We start from the raw sequence: 12790 nt of genomic DNA, 5'->3' as shown, positions 1-12790 counted from the left end.
TACTCCACCTGCACCTCCGCTCCCACACTTAACTTCTGCCCTCAGACTCTTCCCTCTCATTCCCTGGCCACTCCCACCTCCCTGACAGCAAAGGCTCCAGGGTCCAAAGGCCATACCAGACCCCCTCTACATGTGGGGCACTGCCAGGAGGAGGAGAAGGAGAGGAAGATTCATAGAGAAGTGAAGCACAACCTTGACTCGCCCAGAAGTTTCGGACTAGTTTGAGAGAAACAAAAGGCTCATACAGACCCCTTCCCAAAAAATCAAGTAATACAGCAAGACAAAGATCCAGAATTCATCCCCATATGTGGTGAATTAAGCAACCCTAAAAGAGCCCAAGTGAGATTAAAACATGGAGGAAGTTGGGGCATTGATGACACTCCAGCTCATCTTAGAAGACACAAGAAACGTGGTCCCAGACCTTCCTCTTTCTGGAATCGCAGAGCTTATGAGAAACACAGGTCTGCAGATCTCTGTGTATGTAGCCATAATCACAACGCTCCTTCATTTCTCGCTGGACCCACGTTCACACAGAGCTGTTTTACGGCATTACTGGCCCTCACGGCATTCATGCCCAATCAGCATTGCACAGTTTTGAAGAGGCAGAATGTGAAAAGAGGCAGAATATAAATGTGGAAAGCTGAAAGCCTAAATGGCTCATATGGTTTCATTTTGACAACTAGATCAAAGAAGAATATCCCCCAAATTCAAAACACAAACATACAGACACATTTCAACAGCCTCTCAACCCATTTCCTGGAAGGCTTAGCCATGAAATAAATCACTAGGTGGCAACAGCTCCTTTTCAGGGACAGTCAAGATCTGGGTCATGAACTTGGCTGCCTTCAGTGATGATGACCATGTTGTACTATTTGCTCCGCCAGGAAATCATTGTGAGAACAACTGTTCTGCCCTCCTTAGAAACACATGAAGGGTAAGCTGGATCCCGGGAGTGGAAGCCTAGATGACAGTAATCTTCCACATCCCACTCACAGCACAAAAGAATTCTAAGATTTAGTGGATTACTGAAAGCTCCTCCCCATTCATCCAAGGAGTTGTATTAACCAACCCCGTATATTCAACCCGTTAGCTCCCATAAGAACAGGGGGGTTATGGGTTTCTGAATTTCAGACAAGTTCAAAGAACTGTTTAAGGCTGTTGAAAACCAAAAGAAATGTCAACCCAGGTTGGATTAGAGAGTTGATCATAACACAAGGACCAAGTGACACCCAAATAAAGAAGCAAAACAACTAAACTCACTTCAAAGTCATGCAGCCTTTGAGAGTACTGATGAGGTGACTTTGACCCAAAGGTCACAGTTGTATCTATCCATTAGGATTTTCTTGGTTGCAAGTGACAGAAAATCCAACTGAGATTGGCTTAAATAAAAGCAAGGGAATTTTTGTCCATATATATTTTTTTAAGTCTATAGGCAGGTCTTACCTCACATTTGTCTGGATTGAGGGTGCAATTGATGTCACCAGTACTCCATCGCTCTCAGACTCTGCCAGCTACCATGGTGAGCCCAGGTGACAGATGAATTCAGCAGGTCCAGTGGGAAAGGACACCTGCCTCTCTCCCAACAATTCCAACAAAAGTTCTGATGGATTCAGGGATGGGACCACGATTGCTCTGGTCTAAGTGTGTATGTATCCCCCCAAATTTGCATGTTGAAGTCCTAACCCCCAATGTATTAGGCAGTGGGACACTTGGGCAGTGCTTAGGGCATGATGGCCAAGCCCTCATGAATGTGATTAGAGTCTTATAAAAAGGACTCTGAAGGGAGCTCATGTCATAGCTCATCAGTAACAAACCCAACTATCATCCACGGGGATGCGGGTTTGATAACTGGCCTTGCTCAGTGGGTTGGGGATCCAGCATTGCCATGGCTCTGGCATGGGCCAGTGGCTATAGCTCCAATTTGACCCATAGCCTGGGTACTTCCATGTGCTGCAGGTGTGGCCCTAAAAAGACAGATAGATAGATTTAAAAAAATAAATAAGAGAGACTCAAGAGTTTTTTTGCCCCTTCTGCCATGTGAGGCTACAAAGAGAACTCCTCAGCCCAGAAGAGGGTCCTCACTCAATCATGCTGGCACCCTGATCTTGGACTTTCCAGGCTCCAGAACTATGTGAAATAAATTTCTGTTGTTTATAAGTCACTCAGTCTGTAGCATCATAGTTTGTGCTCTAGCTGCCTGGAGGGACTGAGATAATGACCCAGTTGCTGTGGTCAGGGAAGGGGATACACTGGCAGGTTACAGGCCTGGGCTTAGCTCAGATGGTCACCTTGGAGCCCACCCAACCACATGGACTAAGAGGGAGCATCCAAATACACTGGAGGGTGTGGTTAGGGCCAGAAGAGGCACCAGAGTCTGGGAAGGAGAACCACGATGTTCACCACAGGATCTGTAACAACTGATTCATTTTCACTCATGGACTCCATCATGCACATGACCTTGATGAGCTACAGAGAGAAATCATCACCTCTGTCCCCTCTGTCCAGTGCAGAGGAGACTCCTGGGGGTGCTGCGGCAAAGCTGGGATATGCAGATCAAAAAAGTGTCCAACCCCACAAAGAGCCTGGAGGTGGAACCTAGCACAGAGCACCCTAAACCAACCGCCTCCCTCCACTTTGCTCCCATGGTCACCAGCACCCCCACCACCACGGGAGCTGTCCAGCCTCATCTGTAAAGCTGAGACCAGCAGAGGATGAGTCATTCCTGTCACCTCCTAGTCAGGCCCCAGGGACAGGGTCAGGGAAGCCGGCCCAGGACAGGTGTTACTAGGACAGAGAGCAGCCCTCACTATTACTGAGCGAGTACCATCATCAAGAGGAGCCAAGACCCAGATGACAACAGCATTGCCAAATCCAAAACAACACAAATTAAGGGAGAGTAAGTGGCCACATTGGTCACCAGGACAGCCAGGAGTCAGACATGACAGCCTAGGCAGGTGAGCTGCAGAAAGTGGCTCAGGACCAACACTATGCACCACAAGTGCACCCAGAGCTGCTCGAAGGTGAGCAAGCATGATGGCAAGGCAGCCCTGACCTTGCCAGGTCCAGGCCACATGGCAGAGAACTCAGAAGTGGTTAATAATGCATGCCCAGACCGACCCTGGCTGGGGGGCCCCCTCTCACAGTCTCCATGGAGAGAGACGTGGAGGAGTTGAGTCACCCAGAGAGCAAAATAAAGGCTGATGTCTGCCGTACACACAAAGGCTTGTCAGGATGGGACTGTGCAGCATGAGCCTCGTGGGCTGATTAGTTCGGAGCCCTTTCTGGTCCTTCCCTGTTGAGTCAGGGCCGACCTTAATGAGCTGACCACCTTTTGTGTGGGGCTAAAACCTGGGGCAGAAAAACCTGCCCCCCACTAACCTTCTGTCATGAGTACAAACTCCAAGATCAGGGTTCTGTTTTAGATCTATCCATGATAATTATATACATATATATATGTATTTGTATTTGCATATGTATTTGTATTTGTAGAACGAAATGACTATGCCATAATATCCACATATTTGATCAAACGTTATTCAAGATATTTCTATGAAGGTGTTTTTTTAGATGAGATTAACATTTAAAATGTAAATGATTTACTCTGAGTAAAGCAGATTCCCCTCCATAATGTGGGTGGGCCTCACCCAGTTGACTTGGGGCCTTAATGGAAAAAGACTGACCTCCCCACGCAAGAGGGGATTCTGCCAGCAGAGACCTTTGGACTCAAACTGCAGTTCTTCTCTGGGCCTCCAGCCTGCCGGCCTACCCTGCAGATATTGAACTTGCCAGCCTCTACAACTGTGTGAGCCAATTCCTGAAAATAACCTAGACAGTTAGATAGATAGATAGATAGATAGATAGATAGGCAGGCAGGCAAATAGAGATAGGTACACACACACAGCCTGTTCTGTTTCTCTGGAGAACCCTAATACACAATCTCTCTAGGTTTAAAAGCTGAAATACTTTTCCATATCCCCAAGCACTCACTCCATTTGATATATATGTCATACCATATACCATACCATATACCATATATATATATGTGTGTGTGTGTGTGTGTGTGTGTGTATTCATATATGTACATAAAGACATATGTGTGTACAACACACACACACATACCTCTCTAGACCCTCAAGACCCTGCCCAAAGGTATTCTCTCTCACGATCCCCCCATGACCCTCCATCCTGATCATCTCAGGTCCCTTTGGACCTCTATAGCCTTTAGATCTGTCCACAGGCTCTGCACACCTGCCCTCATTCTCTAGTCATTCAAGGCACCAAAGCACAGCAGAGCTACAGTTCTTGGAGATCAGAAAAACGGCAGATTTGGTTGATTCAACCTGAGCACAGAGAAGCAGCCTTTTATGAAATCAGCCTCTGCTTAAATACCATCAGTGAAGGAACTCCATCAACCTGGAGCCAGCACGCCCGCTGTTCCATCCTACCCCATGGGCATGCACAGGTGGGGAGCATCGCATGATGTGTGCTCCTGCTTTAAGCCTTCTTCTTCACCCTTGACACCAAGCATTCACCTGTGCACTCACCATTCTATGTTTTAACCTGGTTCTTTTTTTAAAATTTAATTTTTTTAATTACAGTTGTTCTGTCTATTTCTGTTGTACAGCACAGTGACCCAGTCATACATACATATATATATATATATATATATATATACATTCTTTTTCTCACATTATCCCCTATCATGTTCCATCTCAAGTGAGTAGATATAGTTTCCTGTGCTATACAGCAAGATCTCATTGCTTATCCACTCCAAACGTAATAGTTGTCATCTACTAACCCTGAACTCGCAGTCCATCCCACTCCCTCCTCTCCCCCTTCCCCCTTGGCAACCCCAAGTCTGTTCTCCACATCCATGAATTTGTTTCTTTTCTGTAGATAGGTTCATTTGTGCCCTATATTAGATTCCAGATATAAGTGATATCATATGGTATTTGTCTTTCTCTTTCCGACTGACTTCACTTAGTATGAGAGTCTCTAGTTCCATCCATGTTGCTGCAAATGGCATTATTTTGTTCTTTTTTATGGCTGAGTAGTATTCCATTGCATATATGTACCACATCTTCTTAATCCATTCGTCTATCGATGGACATAACCTGGTTCTTACTGGTCGTGTCTACTGACCTGGATGAACTCCCTCACACTAAGCATCATTCACTGATTCATCAAACAAATGTTTACTGAGTACCTACTATGGGTTGTAGGTGTCTGAGATTCAGCAGATAACAAAGCCTCTCCCCTCAAGGAACTTAAACTCACACAGGTAAAACGTGATAATCAACACATGGATATGACATGATAACCCTGCAGTCATGACACCATGGAAAAAGGTAGTACTTTACCCATTTTTCAGAGAAAGACTCTGAGGTTCTGTGAAATGAAAAACTTTCCAAGGTCATACCGACAGCCAGAGATGGAGCCACGGTGTGACCTCATGTCTATCTAACACCAAAATCCAAGTTCCTCTTACCCAGATGCTGCAGAGCTTGGTAGAACCTGAAGGCTAGAGGTGGCTGAAAGGGTGGACATTTTTCTTCCAAAAGCAAAAATATCTGCATTTCTCATGTTTTCCCTTTGGTTTCTGTCTGAAACTCTACTGATAAAATTCCTCCATCCAGTCCCAAACCATTGGAGCAAGAAGAAAGAGTGGTGAAAGGACACTCCCTCGGAGCCTTGGCGGGTGGGCTGGGCAGAGGCCAGAACCAGGGGCAGCCCCTCTGAAGAGCAGCAGGATCCTCCTCACCACGCACCCCACTGAGACAGGGAGGGAAGTTGACAGGACCTCAGACCCAAGGTTTTAGCCCTGGAATAATTAATTGATGCCAAGGCTCACTTCCCACTATTAACATTTAGAAGTGCTGTGGTGTAGCTTGGCTCTAAAGTTTGGGTGTGATTTTGCTCAAGCAGCCAGGGAAGAGTAGTGTGACATTCTATGTGTAGGAGCACAGCATGAGCAGAGTTATGGAGGTGAGAACAAGAGTATTATCGTCAGGACACAATAAAACCAGCCTGGGGTTCAGCAAGGCAGGGAAAAGCACTAACCTGGGCACCAGGAGACCTCAGTTTCAGGGCTGCTTCACGAGAAACCATCGTGGTCATCATGGGTCTGGTGTGGGTCCTGGGGTTCGTCCAGTCCTACTCTCTTGCTCTCATAAAGATCTCAAAGTCTTTCTTTTATCTGGCTGGGGAAAGAGAAAACTAAGAGCCTAACAAGTCAAATCCATTTCACAAATCACCCTACAACACCGGCTCTAAGGGCATGAGGCTAGCACCACCCACACTGGCCATCCCAGAGCAGCTTCATGAGCAAAAAGAAGCCTCCAGCTTCCAAACTAGAACAAAAGAGACTAGCAGGGCTGGTCTCTGCCCTCTGCTAAGCTCTGGCCTGGGCAGCTCACTAAAATGCTAAGAAGTTACAGGTGGGGAAAATGAGGCTTGGTCATCTGTTCAAGGTTAAAGTCAAAGCAATGTGATGGAACCAGGATTGCAGTCAGGTCTTCTGATGCCCATGTTTTGAAATGTCCTTCTTAGGAACACCAGCCATTCCTGCCAAGACCTGGATAACTTCTCTGGGAACTCCTGGGAGAGACGGCTCACTCGCAAGCAAGCCCGTGTTGGAAGTGGGGGAATGGCTTTCAAGCAAATAAGCAAGTGTGATGAGTTCAGAAGAAAAGGCCCGCAAGGAGCTGTGGGTCTGCAGCTGAAGCTCCTCATAGCAGGCAGGGCAGACAGGTGAGCCAAGTTACAAGTTTCCTGAACTGGCAAACAGAGGGCTTCTTTCCTCCAGGGGCCCAGATAAGCCTGGTGCGGGAGGAAGCGGAGTCCCAGATTTGGGATCAGATCTGATCTCTGGCAGAATCCACAGGGCTCTCGCATTGTCCATGAGCCTTTGTATAGCCTGCTGTTCTCAAGGCCTCCATGAATCCTCCTTGACCTGCCATATATATAGATAAGGTGTCTGAGGCTGGGAAATGGGAAGTGAGTCAGACCAGGCCCCATGATTAAAGTCTACCTACCACCAAGACAGACTGACTTAACTCTCCAAGATGTTTTCATTTAACTAGAACAGGAAGCTCTGAGCCCAGCAACCACCCCCTAAAGATAGAAATTCATAGAAGGTGGGGGTGGCGGTGCACATAATTTGCAAACAAGGGCACCTCTGAAATCCCAACATTTGGGTCTGCACCAAGACTGGCACTGTCTTGGGGTGACTTCAGGGGAGGCAGGGGGCCTAGACTTTCTAGGCCACCATCATCTCTGGGTCACTGCTCTCAACACACCCCACCCCATCAGTCTCCACCCAGCAGCCAGACTATTGTTCCAAAACAAAAAAATCTGATTACATTCATCCTCTGCTTAAAATCCCTCCAGTGGCAACCCCATTGCCTGCAAGATAAATCTTTCCAGGTGGCTGCATGATCTGGCCCCAACCTCTCCAGCCTCTTTGCCTTCCTTTCAGCCTCTCGCAACACGCGGCCCAACCAAAGCGGACTTCATGCTCCTGCTTGAAGATATGCTACGCACCCCCCTCACCCCAGTCCCTTTGCCAGGCCTATTCCCGCCTATTGCTCAGCTCTCATCCAACTGTCACTTCTCCAGGCCTCCTGCCCTGACACCTTAGCCCAGGCCAGGTTTCCCTACAGTGAGTCCCTGTTGCCCACTGTCCCACCCTTGTCAACCTGCTTACCACTCCCTGGTTCCCACTTTATATCTGTCTCTCCCTCAAAAGAAGAAGCTGGACAAAGATGCTAATTACCTTGTTCACCACTCTCGCTCCAGCATCAAGCACGAATAGAGCACTATGAGTGATGTTAGTTTGGGGACAGCTCCAAAAAATACTTGTTGAGTGAGTGAATGAATGAATGAATGAATGAAGAAATCTATCATTCATTAAAGCTCTCGGTGTCTCCTCTGGGACCGACACATAAAAGAGAATCCTGAAGGTGTGTACATGCCAGGAAGGAAGGGGAAGGGGTGCCCACAGGTTCTGAGTACAGAGCAGCCAAATCCCTGATGTACCCAGGGGACAGGTGGGGTCACAGGCCTGCACCAATCTCCAACCCCCTCACCCAGGCCCCAGTCTCCTGGATCATCACTTCCGGGCTCAGCATCTGCTTCTTGGCCTCCTAAGCTGGGCCTGAGCCACAGGCATGAGGACTTTGGCCAAGAAGCAGCCACATGAATGTCTGGGGCTCTTTCTCACCTGACTCGCCAGCTGCAGTTGTGTGTGTCTGTGTATCTGTGAATGTGAGCACAGTCCAGCCATACTCATAACAACCCCAACACATGCCCTCCCATCCCCAAAGTCCCAGAGGGAGGAGGGCCTGTGTTTTTCTTCTCTGCTCCCGCAGTGGTCCACACAGCCGGCCATGGACAGACTGAAGGAACCAGGCCTCCCTCCGGCCGGTCCACAGAAGAGATATTGCTCCACCTTTCTCAGGGGGTGGAGCCTGCAATGGGTGGTCCTCCCCCTGCCCTGACATCACTCTGGAAGGTGACACCCAGCAGCCGCACACTAGCAGGTACAGTGCGGAGCGAGAGCAGGGGAGGTGTTGATCCTGGGGGCTCTCTCCCTGCCCCTTGGCTACGGTGACCCTTGACCAACAGCACCCTCCAGGCATCCTCCCCACCACACTGCAGTTCTAATGGTTTGGGTTACAACTCTCGCCCCTCCCCAAGCAGGTCTCAGGGTGCTTCACCACCTCTTGTCAGTTTAATCCTAGTGTACCTTATAAACAGTTGCTTCTTTTTTTTTCGTCTTTTTGCCATTTATTGAGCCGCTCCTGCAGCATATGGAGGTTCCCAGGCTACGGGTCTAATTGGAGCTGTAGCCACCGGCCTACGCCAGAACCACAGCAACACAGGATCCGAGCCTCATCTGCAACCTACACCACAGCTCACGGCAATGCCGGATCCTTAATCCACTGAACAAGGCCAGGGATCGAACCCGCAACCTCATGGTTCCTAGTCGGATTCATTAACCACTGTGCCACGACAGGAACTCCTAAACGGTTGCTTCTTAATCTCTCTTCAATCCCCCCTTCTCAGTGAACCATTCTGTTTTTCCCAGGTGTGGATTCCAAAAAGGCCCCAAGTTCCTGCCTTTTGACTGGAAAGAGCCTTAAAGGCCATTCTTACCTGGCCTCCCACACCCTCCTGGACTCCCTGGGATCATGCTCCCTTTCCATGGAGAACAGGACAGACAGCCTGCTAAAGAAAGTGCTAGAGAGCCAGTGTTAGCCTCTCCAAATGCCCCTCCCCCCCCCCACCCCCAGCAGCCTCCTGCTTCTGGCTCAGCTCCACCGCCTGGTAGGGGAGTGGGATTACAGCATGGGGAGGGGAGCCACCCCACAGGCTGGACCCAGGCTTTTGCAATTAGGTTCCATGGCATGACACAGCTCTCCCCTCAGAGCCCTGTGACCTCTTCATCTGGTAAAAACACATCTACCCTCAACTCCCAAGATGCTTCCTCCCAGATCCTGGTGAGGAAAATATCTATTTAAATCAGGCTGTACCTGTTCACACACACACACACACACACACACACTTATATACATACACAAAGGCATAGCCCCCATTTAAAAAACACAACAAATTGGGAGTTCCCGTCATGGCTTAGCAGTAAAGAACCTGACTAGGATCCATGAGGACGCAGGTTCTATCCCTGGCCTCGCTTAGTGGGTTAAAGTATCCAGCGTTGCCATGAGCTATAGTGTAGGTTCCAGACTTGGCTTGGATCTGGCATTGCTGTGGCTACAGGGTAGGCAGATGGCTACAGCTCCCATTCAACCCTGGCTTGGGAACTTTCATATGCCACAGGTACAGCCCTGAAAAAAAATAAAAATTAAAAAACACAGCAAACTCTCACTTTGACCCCAAGCCTCAGTAAGACCAATGACCCTTAGAGCCAGCTGTCCCCAAGAAGAATACTCGTTCTTGAGCTGGTGGGCCTCACCCAAGTCAGGGACAAGAGAGAGCAGAGCCAGCATCTCAGATCAGATCAGAGAAAAGCCCAGTGACATCCCTTAGCCCAGCATCATCCAACAAGTGTCCTAGCAGACATGATTTACTGAGATGTTTGTAAGAAATAAAATTCTGCAGCCCAGGGAGTTTGAGTAGCATAGCACACATTGTCCCCTCTCGCAGAATCCCCACCCGCACTGGCATAGCCAAAGCTCTGAGAGGTCCTGAGAAAAGGTACCTGTTAAAGGTTGCTTAATCCAGGATTTCATCAGATGATGTAGATGATAGACAGATAGGCAGGCAGGTAGAAGACAGACAGGAGAGCAAAAGAGAGAGATTGAAATGATTTTAATGTCAGAGACACAAACTCTATGGAACACACTTTTACATAACACGGATCCAGAACAACCATTTTCATCTTATAAATGAAGAAGTGGGGGCTCAGAAAGAGCTGTGCCCAAAGTCACACTGGAGGTAAAAGTCAAAGCTGACACTAGAACCCAGGCCTCCTAAGGCCCAGGTCCAGGCTCTTTCCAACAAGCCCTGTGTCCTTTTTTGTTTAACTCTAAACCCTAGGACTTCTGGTAATCAAAGAGATTGATGCTATTTTCCAAATAAACCCAGGCATTTGTGACTGTGCTCAGTGACTTCACAGGCATGCTCTCTCCTGAGGAAGGCGCCCTTTCCTGCATCCTAGGCTCCAAGCCAACCGTGGGCCATGGCAGGGTCCAGAGCAGAGGCCAGCAAGCTCTGGGAGTGATGCTGAGCCCTGGATCTGGGTACCTGGATTCTGTTACTCTGCTTCAGTAGGGAAGACAGATTTCCTGATGGGAGTCCCAAAATGGGAACAGGCACTTGCCAGGCCATCCCTAGGGATGGGGTTGGAGAAACGAAGCCTGAGGCCCGACCTAGGTCTCAGGGCACCGCCAAGGCCTGGCACTGCCTCATGAGGCTCAGCTGCTAGAACAGAGCTGCCTTCCCACCCTTCCTCCCTCTGGCAAAGTCCTAGAAGCCCTGAGCTCCCGCATCGTACTCCCTGACCCCCCAGCCAGCACCCTCTCCCCTGGCACTTGTGCACAACACAGATAGATGCCCGTGAACCTCGATGGACACTCAACATCCACATCCCCCCAACTACCGCTGTTATATGGCTACTTAATGCCTCAGACAGACAAACCCTGTCCCCCCAAGCAACCTCAATGCTTCCTGGGCCCAGGGCAGGCCCTAATCTCCACTAACTCCACAGGGACAAGTGCTGGGCTCTGCAGGGCACATGCACAAATGGTAGAGTGCCTGGCAGGGTGCTTGGGGTTAACAGCAGCTCACCAAGACCAACAGCAAGATGGAACCATTTCGATATCTGTGGCAGGAGACAGAGGCTTAGGGAGGAGCAGGCTCGAGGGACCCCAGGAAGCCACAGAACCAGTCTGCCTTTCAGGATCTCAGTTCCCCCCACTGCCCCCATCACAAAATGGGAGTTGAGGATTGGGCAGACACTTCTAGCTCTAGAACTCTGATTCAATTCTAGAACCGAAGCCAAGTCTTCACTTTCCCCTCCAGCCACCACCACCCCCCCACCCCCGTTTTTAAGGGCCGCACCCACGGCATATGGAAGTTCCCAGACTAGGGATCAAATCAGACCTGCAGCTGCCAGCCTACACCACAGCTACTGCACTGCCATATCTAAGGCACTTCTGCAACCTACACCACAGATCAAGGTAATGTCCCATCCTTCACCCACTGAGCGGGGCCAGGGATCGAACCCACATCCTCATGGATACTCGTCAGGTTTGTAACCCAACCCATTGAGCCACAGTGGGAACTCCACCCCTCCAGCCCGTCATGGACAGTCTTGCAGGACTTTATACTCATGTCTGTGGGCTCAACAAGGCTGCCCCTCCCCCAGCTTCAGGTACCTTGTGGGAGGTAATCTGGCAAGACTCACTTCAGACCCCAAGGCCAGTGGCTTTTGAGACTCCAACAAAGTCACATAAAATAGAAGATTCCACCACCAAGACAGGCCCAAATCATCAGAACCAGGTGTAGATAGGAAGTTCCAGGGTGACAGTCTCATCTCCTGATCTTAATCTGAGATCCCAGAGTCAGCACTTTATCCTCAAATCCCCTCCCCACCCCAGACCTTTGCAGACTGTCACTTGAGCCCTATGCTCCCAGCATCCTAGCCTGGGCCCTGGCCCTCTCTTCCCTGCTTTCCCCAGGCCCCATCCATCTCTGAGGCTTCTCTGCTGCTGGAATTGCGGGGATGGGGTTAGAATAGTGACACCAGAAGCCTGCCCTCTGTGGCACCAGTGCCCACACTTACCCCTTTCCTAGGGAGCAGAGTCTCTGGGGGTGAAGGCAAGACAAATACTTCCCTGAAGACAGAGCAGAACAGAGAGTTAACAGCAAGCAGTGTTTGCATCTGCCCTGGTGTCTGGGACATACAGCCCAGTTCCTGGGGGCCTGCCAGGCTGGCCTATTGTCTGGCACTGTTTGCCTTTGGGGCGATGGGTGCCTTGAGTGGGGAGGGAGAAAGCAGCTGCAGTAGGGGTGGGGAGCAGCACACAGCCCCAGACCAGGCAGCCTTGGTGCCAAGGGCCCTGGCTTATGAAACTCCCAGCAAGGGTTACTGGAGCCAAGTGCCTGCACCACTGTCCTGTCTTCAGGGTCAGATAACCCTGATGATGCTGGAACTCCCTTCCCACTTCCAACAAAACCATTCGGAACCATGGTCTTCGTTCTCCCAGGCCCCTCAAAACCCCCATGCACACACCCTCACCCCCACCAAAGGAGTTTTAATAGGATAAGG

The 12790-nt window shown here is 49.6% G+C and overlaps 1 long non-coding RNA gene across 1 annotated transcript in view; it reads right to left on the bottom strand.

Annotated features, from left to right (window-relative positions):
* The window catches only part of LOC102167253, a 169151-nt gene extending 160333 nt beyond the window's left edge, over positions 1–8818 (bottom strand). Inside the window, exon 1 of the long non-coding RNA XR_002338650.1 lies at positions 6061–8818. This is a non-coding gene — a long non-coding RNA (uncharacterized LOC102167253). The remainder of the gene's footprint in view (positions 1–6060) is intronic.

This window comes from Sus scrofa, chromosome 14 (genome assembly GCF_000003025.6).
Source record: "Sus scrofa isolate TJ Tabasco breed Duroc chromosome 14, Sscrofa11.1, whole genome shotgun sequence".
NCBI classification, from domain to species: domain Eukaryota; kingdom Metazoa; phylum Chordata; class Mammalia; order Artiodactyla; family Suidae; genus Sus; species Sus scrofa.
The sequence above is the reverse complement of the archived record's forward strand: the minus strand, read 5'-3'. Positions and strand labels throughout refer to the sequence as shown.